Source organism: Tupaia chinensis, unplaced genomic scaffold, assembly GCF_000334495.1.
Source record: "Tupaia chinensis unplaced genomic scaffold, TupChi_1.0 Scaffold000659_1, whole genome shotgun sequence".
Taxonomy (NCBI): Eukaryota; Metazoa; Chordata; class Mammalia; order Scandentia; family Tupaiidae; genus Tupaia; species Tupaia belangeri.
The window spans coordinates 563967-580227 of NW_006160181.1; the positions used below are offsets into that span (position 1 = coordinate 563967).

At 41.0% G+C, this 16261-nt stretch overlaps 1 pseudogene; it reads right to left on the minus strand.

Annotated features, from left to right (window-relative positions):
- Window positions 1-1811: 1811 nt before the first annotated feature.
- Window positions 1812-16261, minus strand: part of LOC102481481 (small nuclear ribonucleoprotein Sm D2 pseudogene) — a 39598-nt pseudogene continuing 25148 nt past the window's right edge.

Below are 16261 nucleotides of genomic sequence, written 5' to 3' on the forward strand. Positions count from 1 at the left end.
CTGAGTCACAAACTAACCAGCTCCTTTCTTCATAGGACATTATTTACTTAATGAAAGAACTGACAAACTGGTCTTTAGACTTGGAGATTTGACAAGCATTTTCTTGAAATTTCAAGGGAAACAACTGACTATATTTGTGCCCAGTGATAAAATTAGGATAAAAGTTACTCCATACCATGAGTTTGACAGTTTGCCAGTGCTTGAGTTCTGATGAGATTAGTAGTGATATTAATGTTTGTGGGGTTTTTTGCTATTTGAAAGACCTGCTTAACTTAGTGAACTTGAATTTCCAGGTGACCAGTGCATGACATGACAAAATCACTTTTGGGTAAAAGATCCTTTCAACATATAAACTAGATGAATGGATTTTAATGCAACAGTACAAAAAAATTCATTGGTAAGATTTTAGATTGCACATTCAATTAACATCATACAAGTAACCAATTAGAAACTACTGGGTGGCACTGATTGTTTTGTAATTCAGGTAAAATTCATATACCATAGAGTTGATTATTTTATTTTTTAAAGGGAATTATTTTATTAACTTTATTTATTTATTTTTTAAATTTGACCAGAGAGGAGGAGAGAGAGAGAGTGAGAGAGAGGGCGAGAGGGAGGAAGTGAAAAAGCAAGCCACCAGGTCTAGGACTTGAACCGCGGTCAGCCATGTGGGAGTCTAGCACCCTTAACCACCACACCACCTGCTGACCCCAGAATTAATTATTTTAAAGTGAACTGTTTGGTAGCACTTAGTACTTTCACAGTGTTGTGCAATTATCACCTTTACATCAAATTCCATTTTTATCACCCTGAAAAGAAATCTGTAACCCATTAAGCAGATATTCCCCATTTCTCCCTCCAGTCCCTGTCAACCACCAATCTGTTGTGTCTCCATGAATCTATCTATTCTGGATATTTCTTTTAAGTGGAATAATATACTTTGTTATCTTTTGTGTTTGACTTTGCTCACTTAGCATAATGTTTTTGAGGTTCGTCTGTATTGTAGCATGTGTCTATACTTTATTCTTTTTTCTGTCTAATGTTCTGCTGTAGGAATATATCACATTTCACTTATCCATTCATTATTTAGAGGACATTTGGGTTGCTTCCACATTTTTGGCACTTCAACTAACAGTTTTTTTTTTTTTTTTTTGAAAGGTTTTTGCTATAGGGTGCATGCCCCGCCCCCCAGAGAGAGAGAGACAGAGAGACAGAAAGCGAGAAATCACCTCCCAGGGGGGATGGTCACGCCGCAATCCCTTCTCCTCCATTCTCTTCTCGGGATCTTGGGCATGCACGCACACGCGCCCGGCTTGAGTTTTAAGCCGCCGGGTCCGGGACGCGAACTGCAGTCGACTACATGGGAGTCCAGCAACATAGCCATTACGCTAACTGCGGGTCCCTCAATGAACAGTTTTAAACAGGTTTTTATTTAAATACCTAAATGTCTGTTTAAGAATGGAATTACTGGGTCATGTGATTAGCCTGCACTTAACCCTTTTTCTTTTTCCTTCTTTCTGTGTTTTATTTTATTTTTAATTTTTTTTTTAGAAAAACAGGATTTTGGGACCAGCAGGTGGTGTAAGGATTATGTCCCTGAATTCCCATGTAATCAACTGTGGTTCAAGTCCTGGACCCAGTGACTTAAAACTAATGCTGGGCGTGTCTACGTGCATGCCCAAATTGCTGAGAGGAGGATAGAAGAGAAGGGATTGTGGTGTGGCCATTCCCCCAGGGGATGATTTCTCCCTTTCTGTCTCTCTCTCTCTCTCTCTCTCGAGTGCATGTACCCTATAGCAAAAATCCTTCTTTAAAAAAAAAAAAAAAAAGGAGAAGAAAGAAAGAAAACACAGGATTTTATTATTCCCATCACAAAGGACAGGTCTAGACAGGGCAGGGGAGTGAGTTCTGACAGTGGGGAAGAGGCTCTGTTTGCCAGCAATGAGTGGGTTCCACAGGACCATGATGACCGAATCCCCAAGCAAAAACATCGTGGAGACTGGCTTGGTCCTTGTTGACTGGCTTGGACAACTTCTTGCCCTTGCCACTCTTGAGGACCTCAGTCCACATCTTCTTCACGTTCTCCAGCACCATGTTGCAGTGCCTTTCAAAGGTTTTCCCATGGCCCAGAAGTTTCTTATTGTTGTGGCAGTTGATGGGTACTTGGGTGCTGTTCTTGACTGGACTGCATGAGCACTGAGTGGATCCATGTTAAATTCCTCCTCCTTCCACTTCCTCAGTTTCTTTGGGGTTGCCTCACTCTTGGCCTTGTTGAGGAGGCCAGTGGTGGCGACTGCACTCTCAAGTCACTTCTGTCTTGGTTAACCCTTTTTCAAAGTAGTTTCACTGTTTTACATTCCCATTGGCAATATGCCAGGGTTTTACTTTCTTCACATCTTTGCCAGTGCTTGTTATTTTCCATCTTTTTTCATTATAGCCATCTTGATAGATGTGAATTGATATCTTACTATGGTTTTGATCTCCATTTCCCAAATCTGAATTGATGTAAGTTGACTATCTTTTTAAAAAATTATTCAATTTTATTTATTATTATTATTTTAATTTGCTGTAGGGCACATGCACTCACCAGAGAGCAACAGAGAAAAAAAGAGAGGGAAAGTGAGAAAGCAAGCATCCAGGTTCAGGACTCAAACTGTGTTGGCTATGTGGGACTCCAGTGCCCCAACCACCATGCCTCCTGCTGGCCCCAGTTGAGTATCTTTTCATGTACTTATTGACCAGTTGAGTATCTTTTTTTTTTTTTTTTTAAGTTTTATTTCTTTCAAGATTGACAGACAGGCACCCTTAACAGAGTCCCCTTGCCATCATACATCCCGAGCCAGCCCAGATTACGGGCACACGCGTGCCCAGCATGCAGAGGGAGGCCCTCAGAACATGATTCATTGACCTTCATGTAGATCCAGTTGCATTACTGCTACACCACTGTCTGGCCCCTGTATATCTTCTTTTTTATTTTTAATTTAACTTTACTTATTTATTTACTTATTTTAATTTGACCAGAGAGGGACAGAGCAAGAGAGAAAGTGAGAAAGCAAGCCACCAGTCCAGGACTTGAACTGCAGTTGGCCATATGGTAGACCAGTGCCCTTAACCACCATGACACCTGACAGCCCCCCTTATATATCTTCTTCAGGTGAATGTCTTTCTTTAGTCCTTTGCCATATGTGTTGAGTTTTGAGTAATATCAAAGAACAATTCTTTTTCTTTTTTTTTTCTTGGAGAGGTTTTCGGTATAGGGCGCGTGCGCTCGCCAGACAGAGAGAGACATAGAGACAGAAAGCAAGAAATCACCCCCCAGAGGGGATGGTCACGCCGCAATCCCTTCTTCTCCATTCTCCTTTCGGGATCTTGGGCATGCACGCACACGTGCCCGGCGTGAGTTCTAAGCCACTGGGTCTGGGACGCGAACTGCGGTCGACTACATGGGAGTCCAGCGACATAGCCATTACGCTAACTGCTGGTTCCCTCAAAGAACAATTCTGATTAATCGAAAAGGTTATTAAAAAAGAAAACCCTCCAGGGACCAGCAGATGACGTCGTGTTTGTCACTGGACTCCCACATAGTTGGCCACTTTTAAAAAATGAAACAGAACAAAACAAAAACCCTCCATAGTATCAGAATGAACACATAGATGGGATATTTGTATAACTTTTAAGTATCTCTCCATAATATATAATATTTCAGGGGAGAAACCTGGTAGGTACTGCCTTAACCACGTGATTAAAGTTAGCATTACCAGTAATACAGCATATTGTATTTCTTGATATGATATGCCTAGAGGGGCATAACATTAATTTCTGTGACAGTCTTGCTACAAATGTATAATCTTAATCTATCATGAGAATGTATCAGATAAACCCAAATGGAGGGATATTTTATGAAAGAACTGGCCAATACTCTTTAAAAGTGCCAAGTGAAGAGGGACTAAGAAGCTGTCACAGATAAGAGGAGACCTGAAAGACATGAGAACTATTAATAAATACAGTTTGAGATTGTATGAATTATATCCTGGATCTGAAAAGGACATTATGATAAAATTTGATAAAGGATCTGTAGAGTAGTTAATAGTATTGTATCAACCTATTCATTTCCTAGTTTCAATAATCATGCTATTGTTTATATGTTAACATTGGAGAATTGGGGTCAGGGTGAAGAGTATTTGGACTTCTTTAAGTTTAAAATTATTTTAAAATTTAAAAAAAGATTTTTAAAAATTTTATTTAAATTTATTTATTCATTTTAATTTGACCAGAGAGGGACACACACACACAAACATACACAGAGAAAGGGAGAAAGCAAGCCGCCAGGTCAGGGACTGGAACTGTGGTCGGCTATGTGGGAGTCCAGCGCCCTTAGTTACCATGACTACCTGCCGGTCTCAAAACTTAAAAAGTCTTTTAAAATGAATTTATTAAAGACTTTAAATTTTAAGAAGTACTCTAACTTTGTATTTCTGAGACCAGTTTTTTAAAAATATACTCAAATTAGAACAGTTTATCATGGAAACCAATAGATGTGTAATGGTTACATCACTAGATTCCCATATAGTTGATTGCAGTTCAAATTTTGGACCTGATGGCTTAAAAACTCATGTTGGGCACATGTGCATGCCTAAAATCCCAAGGGCAGAATGAAGGATGGGGATTGTGGCATGGCCATCCCCCTGGGGGGTGATTTCTCACTTCCTGTCCCTCTTTCTCTCTCTGACAGGTGCACGTACCATATAGCAAAAATCTCTTTTTTCAACAATTATTTTTTTCTTTAATTTTATTTATTTTAAATTTGAGAGGGACAGAGAGAAAGGGAAAGTGAGAAAACAAGCCATCAGGTCTAGGACTCAAACTGTGGTTGGCTATGTGGGAATCACCATATTTAACCACTACACCACCTGCTGGCTTGGGCCTATTATTTTTTAATGAATTAAAATTTTAAAGTTCTGTTTTTTTAAAAAGAATTATTTAATTTTATTCATCATTATTATTATTATTTTTTAATTTGACCAGAGATACAGAGAAAGAGAACATGAGAAGGAGAGCCACTGGGTCTGGGACTCAAATCATGGTCAGTCATGTGGGAGTCCAGCATCTCAATTACCATGCCACTTGCCAGTCCCTAAAGTTCTATTTTAATTGTTTCAAATGTGCTGAATATGTTTCTTTTTTTTTTTTTTTCTTGGAGAGGTTTTTCACTATCGGGCATGTGTGCTCACCAGAAAGACACAGAGAGAGAGTCAGGAAGTGAGAAATCACCCCCCAGGGGGGATGGCCACGTCACAATCCCTTCTCCTCCTTTCTCCTCTCGGGATCTTGGGCACACATGCATGCATGCCTGGCGTGAGTTTTAAGCCACTGGGTCCAAGATGCGAACTACATGGGAGTCCAGCGACATAGCCATTACGCTAACTGCTGGTCCCCCCTGAGTATGTTTCTGTAGCTCACAAATAAAATCTCTTCGAAGTCCTTGATTAAAAAAAAATTTTTTTTAGAGAAATATTTTATTTAACTTTATTTATTTTTTAATTGGACAAGAGAGAGAGAGAAAGAAAACAAATGAAAATGGCAATGCAAGCTGCCAGGTCCATGACTCAAACTGTGGTTAGCCATGTGGGAGTCCAGCACCCTTAACCACCATGCCACCTGTCGGCCCTGAGGTCCTTGATTTTTAAATGTGTTCTTTTTTTTTTTTTAAGAATTATTTATTTTATTTACTTATTGTTATTATTTTTTTACATGAGCTTTGCCAGAAAAAGAGAGAGGGGAGGAGAGTGAGAAAGGAAGCTGCCATGTCTGGGACTCGAACCACAGTCAGTCATGTGGTAATTCCAGTGCCTTCACCACCACTCTACCTGCTGGAGTGTCCTCTTAAAGGGGCCCTGAGACCAAAAAGTTTTGAGAGACACTTGCGCATACCTAATAGCTGCAGTAAAGATTCAAAAATGCATTAGCACAAATAGTATAGAAAACATTTTTTTCATGTAATTGTCCAAGGTGAGTGACCTACTGTTGCTCTGTTTAATTCCATGTAGTAGTGATTCAGAGACTCAGGTTGTTTTACATTAATTGTTCTGCTAGTCCCTATGACTGTGGTGTGTATCAGAATCTCCTGGAGAGCATGTTAATAATTTCTAGTCCTCTCTAGTTGATAACCTGGCCAGGTATATTGTGTAAAAAGTACTTAGAGGGTCTGATATGTCCTGTGTGTTTTTATCTTGTACAAAGGCAGAGTGGTTTCTTCTTCTTGGTTATCTAAATCTTCTCTTAATGAAAAATTGTTTACAGCATTCATAGTCACATTCACGCATATCTGTCTCAAGCCTTTGTCCATAACCTTTTCTACTGCAACATTTGCTGAATTCCAGAGATGTTGCCTCTCAGACTATATGAAAGCAGAACCTAAGGGGCTTTGTGATCATTTTACTTTTTATACCATCTAAAATGAAATTTGTAGGACCAGCTCATCGTCCATAATGGTTACATTGGTGGACTCCCACATGGCCAACTTCAGTTCTAGTCCTGAACCTGGTGGCTTCAAACTTATGCTGGGTATATGTGCGTGTGTGCCCAAAATCCTGAGAGGAGAATGGAGAAGAAATTGCAGTGTGGCCTTCTCCCCCGCAATGGGAGGTGGTAGTGGTGATTTTTCACTTTCTGTCTGTGTCTCTCTCCCTCAGGTGAGTGCATGCACCCTATAGCAAAAACCACTCTTTTAAAAAAAGAAAAATGAGGGACCAGCAGTTAGTGTAATGGCTGTCGCTGGACTCCCACATAGTCGACTGCAGTTGAGTACCGGACCTGGTGGCGTAAGCTCACGCCAGGCGCGCCTGTGTGTGTGTGTGTGTGTGCCCAAGATCCCGAGAGGAGAATGGAGGAGAAGGGATTGCAGTGTGGCCATCCCCCTGGGGGGTGATTTCTCACTTTCTGTCTCTGTGTCTCTCACTTTCTGTCTCTGTGTCTCTCTCTTTCTGGCAAGCGCATGTGCCCTATAGCAAAAAACCTCTCAAAAAAAAAAAAAAAGAAAAAGAAAAATGCGAAATTCTGTGATATGCATAGAGTATACAAAAGTTAAAAAAATAAAGAGAGAGAAAATAGGGAACCAGCAGTTAGCGTAATGGCTATGTCACTGGACTCCCATGTAGTCGACCGCGTTCGCCTTCCGGACTTAAAACTCATGTTGGGTGCGTGAGCGTCCGTGCCCAAGATCCCGAGAGGAGAATGGAGGAGAAGGGATTGCGGCGTGACCATCCCCTCTGGGGGGTGATTTCTTGCTTTCTGTCTCTATGTCTTTGTCTGTCTGTCTGGCGAGCACACGTGCCCCATAGCTAAAACCTCTCAAAAAGAAAAAAAAAAGAGAAAAATGAAATTTGTTCTATAGTCATCTTACTTTTCCTTAGAGAGTTTTACCCTCATTTTATGGATTAATTTTGCATTTTGCATATGTGTGTAAGTTCCTTTAGGGAAGTGAAATAGAGATGTTACATCTTTGGAAAGGGTCAAGTTAATACCTTTGAATGGGGCTAGCCTCATAGCCTAGTTGGTTAAGGGAGCTATAATAGATCCCACAGGGACCAGCAGGTGGTGTAATGGTTATGCTACAGGAGTACTATGTAGTCGACCGTGGTTTGAGTCCCTGACCCGGTGGCTTAAAACTCATGTCAGATACGTGCGTGTGCACGCACGTGCCTGCCCCAAATCCCAAGAGGTGAATGGAGAAGGGATTGCAACGTGGCCATCTCCCCTGGTGTGTGATTTCTCTCTTTCTGTGTCTCTGTCTCTGTCTCTCCAGTGAGATCACAGGCCCTATAGCAAAAACCTCCCTCTAAAAAAAAACAGATCCCACATGGCCAACTACAGTTCACATCCTCTCTCCCATGTCTTGGAAAAGCACACTGGGTGCTTGTGCATGCATGCCCAAAACCCCAATGGAGAAATGTAGGGGAAGGGATTGTGGTGTTAGGTGCTTTCTCTCTCTCCATTTCTCTATCCATCTGTCTCTGGTGAGAGCAGGGGCCCTCTGGCTGGTAATTTTAGAAAATAGCTGGGAATGATTGGCAGTGAGAAGCATTAGGTGGCTAGCTATCTAGTTTGCATTAGGGTAGGTTGGAGATAATGCAAAATAGGACCATTGCTTTATGATCTTTGCCAGGATCTAGGAGTCTGTTTGGCTTCTAGTTTTGTGGAAAACACATAGTCTTTCATTCACCCATGCCATTGCTAATGCAGGGCATAAGCCTCTTTGTAGCTCTCTTTTTTTTTTTTTTTGGAGAGGTTTTTGCTATAGGGTGCGTGCACTCGCCAGACAGAGACAGAAAGCGAGAAATCACTCCCCAGAGGGGATGGCCACACCACAGTCCCTTCTCCTCCATTCTCCTCTCGGGATCTTGGGCATGCACACGCATGCACCTGGCGTGAGTTTCAAGCCACTGGGTCCAGGATGCGAACGGCGGTCGACTACATGGGAGTCCAGCGACATAGCCATTCCACTAATTGCTGGTCCCTGTAGCTCTTTGTAGTATAATTGAGACTGAATTTATTTGGGTGGTTATGTTTACCTCTTTAAGGTACATGAATTGTTATTAGGGAAACATTATTAGGTCTCTTTATGGAATAATGATCTAGCTAGGTTGCTACGAGAGTAGTTACAACCTTATCCCATTTCTGTTATGATTAACTTAGTATACAGAGCTATGAATATTCTTGAGGTATAATTGGGAAAAATTTTTTGTGAGACTTTTCTGATGTTTAAATTATTGCTGTTTGGGGGCCAGACAGTGGCACAGCAGTAAAGTGCAACACTTTGAAGAAAGTTCCTGGTGGGAACCAGCAGTTAGCGTAATGGCTATGTCGCTGAACTCCCACGTAGTCGACCGCAGTTCGCGTCCCGGACCCGGTGGCTTAAAACTCACGCCAGACACATGACTTCTGTTAACTTCTCATTAGTCTTGTTCAGTTTATCTGATGAGTTATTAATTTGTGATTCTTCTAGACATAGTTGCTTATATTTTTCCAATTTTGTTTTATTAGAATATTCTTGAAAAACTTTTATTTTATTTTGAAGAGTTTGGTTTCCCAATCTTTAGTTCTGCGTTCCATATGACTTCTTCCTGAAGCATAATTACTCTCTTAACTGCTCTAAATTATAAAGCTGCTGCTTCTGCCTATAAAAGTAGATTGACATCTTTTAATTTTTCTACTATATCCTGTCTTGCTCACCCTTCAATCTCCAATATGTACCGTTTTACTTGAACTCATTCTACCATATTTATTTCCACATGACTTTTAAGGTTTACTATTTGTTCCAACTTCAGTTCTCTCTTCTTTAGTTTTACACTTTCCTTCTTTCTTGTTTTGAAAGATGACAAGTCCTGCTAAAGTTTTGCTGTAAGATCACCAATCTTAACATTTTAGCATATTTAATTAAATACCCATTTCATGTCACCTGGCTTTTAAATCTCTTTGGAAATTAATTTCTCCATTTTCATATATATTTAACTTCTTTTTTGTCATTTCCAAGAGTTTCTTAAATCTAGTTATCTCTCTCTAATTCACCATTTTTAATTATTTCTTGATGCAAGTTATAGATTGTTTTAACTCTTTAACTTTTCCTTTTCATTCTCAGTTGCTTTTTCTCCTCCTTCTACTTCTCTAATTATGCTTCATTTCCAAATCACATCTAATTTTTTATGATACTTAACAGCTAACATACAAATATAACATACAAACAGACACACGTACACATGCATATTTAAGATGTGTTGTCTCTCTTCTCCACTGGAATGAAAGTCCATGAGGATAGAGATTTTGTTCAATAATGTATCTTCAGTGAGTGGAAAATTGCTAATAATAAATAGGCATTTCATAAATATTGTTATTTTGTGGAATCTAAGATACTATTGATTTTAAGATGCATCAATGTTTTATGAATCAATAGGAAAGAAAAACGCTGCCAGTTGTTATAGATGGCATTGATTATATCATGTTCTGATATCGTAGGTTAAAGTGGGGAAAAATGTGTATTAGAATCTATGAAAAAATTATTTTTTTAGAGAGATTTTTGCTATAAGGCACATGCACTTGCCAGAGAGACCAGAGACAAAAAAAAAGGGGGAGGAAAGAAAAGAAAAGAAATTACCCCCAGTGGGGATGACCACACCGCAATCCCTTCTCCTTCATTCTCCTCTTGGGACCTTGGGCATGTGCACATGTTACGTTTAAGCTGCTGTCCAGACTCATACTTCAGTCAACCATGTAGAAGTCCAGTGATGTAATCATTATGCCATCTCCTGGTCCCTGAAAAAATTATTTGTTGAGGGACTAGCAGTTAGCGTAATGGCTATGTCGCTGGACTCCCACGTAGTCTACCATGGTTTGCGTCCCGGACCCAATGGCTTAAAACTCACGGCGGGCGCGTGTGCATGTGTGCCCAAGATCCCGAGAGGAGAACGAAGGAGAAGGGATTGCGGCGTGGCCATCCCCCCTGGGGGGTGATTTCTTGCTTTCTGTCTCTCTGTCTTTGTCTGTCTGGCGAGCGCATGCGCCCTATAGCAAAAACCTCTCAAAAACAAATAAAAGAAAAAAAATTATTTGTTGAATGACTGACTGAGGTAGAAAGTAGTTGTCTCACCTAGTTTCAGGTTTCTAACTTGATCACAGAAATAATGATGTCTTTATAATAAATACGGAATACAACAAGAGAAGTATAGTAGAAAAGAAAGATATCTATTCACATATAATTTGTAAGACAGAAATAATCTTGTAGGAACAAGAAGAAATCAGACAACAATCTATCAGCAGTATGAGACCTAGATTTTATTCTAGAGGTCATCTATTTAATTTGCAAGAGGTTACTATACTTGCTAGAGAGAAAGAAGAAAGTACTTCCCAGTGGAGCAGGGTTATACCACAGTTGTCCCTCCTCTCTCTCTTCATCCTATTGGGATTTTGAGTGTGTACTCACGCACCAGGCATTTTCTCAGGCTGCTGGAATAGGACTCAAACCACATGGTTAGCCACGTGGGATCCAGCTCCCCTAACCATTAGGCCACAGAGCTGGCCCAAAGTCATCCACATTTTAATCAAAAGGTTCCCTGTTTGAGGGTGAATACATCTCTAGATTTCTCAAATTACTGTATTATCTTGAATTCATCTTCATTCATTCTTTCTTTTTTGGAGAGGTTTTTCATTATAGGGCGCGTGCGCTCGCCAGACAGAGACATAGAGACAGAAAGCGAGAAATCACCCCCCAGGGGGGATGGTCACGCTGCAACCCCATCTCCTCCATTCTCCTCTCGGGATCTTGGGCACACACACACACACACACACACACACACACACACACGCGCCCGGCTTGAGGTTGAAGCCACCGGGTCCAGGACACAAACTGCGGTCAACTATGTGGGAGTCCAGCGACATAGCCATTACGCTAACTGCTGGTTCCCCCATTCTTTCTTTTTTAAAAAAATTAAAAATTTTTATTTTCTATTATGAGAAAGTGAGAGACACCCTTGACCGGGTCATATCATACCGTGATCCCCTTCCCCCAGTCTTCCAACCAGTCAGAATCTTGGGTGCTTATGTGTTCTCTCTGTTTTTGGCTCACTCAGGATTCAAACCTGAGGTTAGCCATGTGGCTAGCCACTGCAGTTTAGTATGCTCCACCTGTGCCACCATGACTGTGCCAATTTGTATTCATCATAATATTGTGTACATACTAGGTACTTTAAAATTTTTCAAATGGCTCTTCATTTCTGACTGCTGCCTGTGCTGGTCTACGTCCTCTCCCCATACTCTCCATTATGCCGTGGAAAATTGAGGAAATCAAAGACTTTCTGCTAAAAGTCTGGTGAAAGGACACCAAATCTGTCAAGATCAAGAAAGATAAGAATAGGGACCAGTGGGTGGCGTGGTGGTTAAGGTGCTGGATGCTCCCACATGACTGACCATGGTTCAAATCCTGGACCTGGTGGCTTGCTTTCTCACCTTCTCTCTCTCTGTCTGTGTGTGTCTCTCTGGTCAAAATAAAAATGAATGAATAAATAAATAAAGTTAAATAATTAAAACAGAAAGAAAGATAAGAATAATGTGAAGTTTAAAGTTTGATGCAGCAGATACCTCTACACCTTGGTCATCACAAAAAGAAGGGAGAGAAACTGAAGCAGTCCTTGCCTTCAGGTTTCACAGTAAAGGAGCTAAAATGAACCAGACACTGTTCAAACTACATTAAACATTTTTAAATTAAAAATTTTTTTTTCAAATGATTTTAGAGGAGCCATCACTTTACCCCCTTTAATTAGGTGAGGGTTCTCATTGCCTTCAGTCTTTTTTTTTTTTTTTTGGTCTTGTATTATCTATTGAGTCATCAAGAAAGTCATGGCATGTTTTACTGTGCAAAAATGTGTCATGACTTTTCCGACAACTCAATAGTTCAGAGTTATTTAGAACCTTACATGGGACCAGCAGATGGCGTAATGGCTATGTTGCTGGACTCCCATGTAGTCAACCACAGTTTGAGTCCCGGACCTGGTGGCTGAAACTCATACTGGGCGTACATGTGTGTGTGCCCAAGATCCCAAGAGGAGAATGGAGGAGAAAGGATTGTGACATGACCATCCCCCCAGGGGATGATTTCTCGCTTTCTGTCTTTCTGGTGAGCGCACGCACCCTATAGCAAATACCTCTCAAAAAAAAAAAAAAAAAAAGCAAAGAAACAAACAAACAAACAAAACCTTACATGTGAGCAAATAAGCTTAGTTTCAAGATGCCAGCTCCAGGACTCTAACTGTAGCTGACCATGTGGGAGTCCAGTGCCATAACCTCTACACCACCTGCTGTCCCCCATATTCATCTTCTTTGATGTTGAACATTCCATATGTTGTGCATTTGATAATAGCACAACTAGTTTGTTTTCCTATGTATATGCTGAATCCTCACTGACATGTTTTTACTGTGCTAAAGTATTTTGTTCCATAATATATTATACTTGTTTACATACTTTCTTGTGTCTCTTAATCATTTTCTCCTGAAATGTTCTCCTTTAATATTTTCTCATACTCAGACCAGTTGAAAATTTACTCAGCTGTTCATCATAAGACAAGAGGACTTCAAAAAATTTATGAGAGCCAGCTCCATGGCCTTGTGGTTCAGAGAGCCAGAGCCTACATGGCCAACTGCACAATTCAAATCCTGGTGTCAGTGATTGAAAAACACGCCACACATGTGTTTGTGTACCAATAATCCTGACAGGGTGGATAAGGTGTTGTGGTATGCGTATGCCCCATTTGTGTGTGTGTGTGTGGGGGGGTGCTTTCAAACTAACCAATAGAGGTGTCTGTGGTGTTGGCTATTGTCTCTAATGCTAGTTGTCTTCTTTAATTAGAGCACAAACAAAATTAATTTTTTCCACAAAAATTGATGTGCGTGATCTAGCCCTGCAGGCCTCTTTTAAACATCAGTTTATCTCTTAATAAAACAAACAAGCAAATGAACATGTTATCCATTTGTAAATTGCTGATTTCTTTGGGGCATTTTCCCCATGGTTTTTGTAAAACATTAGTGATGTCATCATTCTTTCAACCAAGCTTCACTTTAAGTTTGATGATTATTCTTGCTTTAATTTTAGCAGAATTTATTTGCTCTAATAGGGATACTTTCCAGATTGATGTCTTTTCCTTCTTCATTCTTCAAACTCAGTTCTGTTCAGACAAGTTTTAACAAGTTAGTATGAGTTTATTTTGGTGCAGGAAAATTTTGAAATTCATGTATTGTTATTTTCATAAAACACATTTTGCATGAACTTTGGGAAGTTTCCTACCTTTGTAGGTGTATATGTATGTATGTATGTATGTATTTCCTCTGCCTCTTGAGTAGTGGGGACTACGAATATACCACGGGACCTCTTTTTAAATTAAGCTGGGAATTGAACCAGGGCTTTCCATGTAGCTTCATTCTGGTGAGTGGCAGTGGCAACCAGTGTGTGCTCCTACAGTTGGTCCTTTTTCAGCTCTTCTTAAACCAGGATCAGATCAAAGGTCATACACTGGGCCAGCAGGTGGCATGGTGGTTAAGGCTCTGGACTCTAACATGACCAACCACAGTTTGAGTCCTGGACCTGGTGACTTGCTTTCTCACTTTCTCTCCCATGTTCCCCACAGCAAAATTTAAAATAAATAAACAAATAAATAAATTAATTAATTAATTAAAAATTATATCTTTAAATTTTTCTTAACTTAGAACAGGCTGTCCTCCTGCCTTTTTGTTTTTTTAAGAGGTTTTTGCTATAGGGCACGTGCACTTGCCAGAAAGAGACAGAGAGACAGAAAGCGAAAAATCACCCCCCGGGGGGATGGCCATGCCGCAATTCCTTCTCTTCCATTCTCTTCCATTCTCCTCTCGGGATCTTGGGCATGCACGCGCACACTCCCGGCCTGAGTTTAAGCCTCTGGATCCGGGACTCGAACCGCAGTTGACTACATGGGAGTTCAGCGACATAACCATTGTGCTAATTGCTGGTCCCCCTCCTGCCTTTTAATGGCAACTTTTTATAGAGACTTACAGTGATTTGAAATTTGTTTCTATATTGTAGATCTCTCCAATTTTTTTTTTATGTAATCTCTTAATTTGTTCTCCAGTTCTCTGTATTTCCTATAAATTGGACTTAGTATAAAGGTTGTGTGTTTTGGGCAAAACTTCATTGTAGATGCTGTGTACTTCACATTGCATCACATTAGAAAGCACACAATATCGGGTTATCTCACCATTTACAGTGCCAATTTTAATAACCTGAGGAAAGGTGACAGCATCTCTCCACTGTAAAGATATGTTTTTCTCCAAGCAGTTACTGCTCTTTGGAATTATTTTATCTGCAGCTGGTAGACGATACTGAACTAGTTATTTATGGAAATACATTCTAAACTGGCAGTACAGCAGACTGTGTAACCCTTCTGCTACTCTGTTACAGAACATCTAATAATATAGGATAAAATGCAACAGACTTTAGGGGCCAGCAGATGGCATAGCGGAATGTTGGTAGACTCCCACAGTTCAAGTCCTGTACCTGGTGACTTGAAACTCATGCTGGGCACGTTTGCCTGGCTCCCCAAGATCCCGAGAGGAGAATAGAAAAGGGATTGTGGTATGGCCACCTGCCTTGGAGGTCATTTCTCACTTTCCCTTCCGCTGTCTCTCTCTCTCTGGTGAGCGCACACTCTCAAGACTAAAAGCTTTTTTCCCCCCCTTATTTTAAGCACCTTTCCCAGCAGATGACCATTCCACAATTCCTCCTCCTCCACTCTCCTCTGAAGACTCTGGGCATGCACGCACACGCGCCCGTTGTGAGTTTTAAGCTGCAGGGTTCAGGACTTGAACTGCAGTCAGCCATGTGGAAGTCCAGCAATACAACCATTACACCATCTGCTAGTCCCAGGCAAAAACCTCTTAAAAAGAAATACAGTATGGGATCAGGAGTTAGCGTAACGGCTGTGTCGCTGAACTCCCATGTAGCTGACTGTGGTTCTAGTCCCAGATCTGGTGACTTACACTCACGCTGGGCACGTGTGTGTGCATGCCCAAGATCCCGAGAGGAGAATAGAGAAGAAGGGATAGTGGCGTGACCATCCCCCCTGGGCGGCGATTTCTCACTTTCTATCTCTCTGTCTCTGTCTTTCTGGTGAGCGCACATGCCCTATAGCAAAAACCTCTCCCAAAAAAAAAAAAAAAAAGTAAAAGACTTAATAAAACAAGCTTCCTTTTAAATGCATAGCTAAAAGAAATAGAAAAATTCTTTTTTTTTTTTTAAAGGTTTTCTGCCTTAGGATGCTTGTGCTCACCAAAGACAGTGAGACAGTGAGAGGGAAAATTTATTTTTAAAAAGATCTGAAATCACGTCCCCTCCCTCCCCCCAGTGAGGGATGGCCACATCTCAATCCTTTTCTTGAGTGTGCATGCATATGTACCTGGTGTGATTTTGAAGCCACTAGGTCTGAGACTCAAAACATAGCCAGTGAGAGTCCAGCCACGTAACTGCTATGCCATCAGATGGTCTCAAGAAATAGAAAAAGTCTTGGGACCAGCAGTTAGCGTAATGGCTATGTCGCTGGACTCCCACGTAGTCAACCGCGGTTTGCGTCCCGGACCCGGTGGCTTAAAACTCACGCCGGGCGCGTGTGCATGCGTGCCCAAGATCCCGAGAGGAGAATGGAGGAGAAGGGATTGCGGCGTGACCACCCCCCCTGGGGGGGTGATTTCT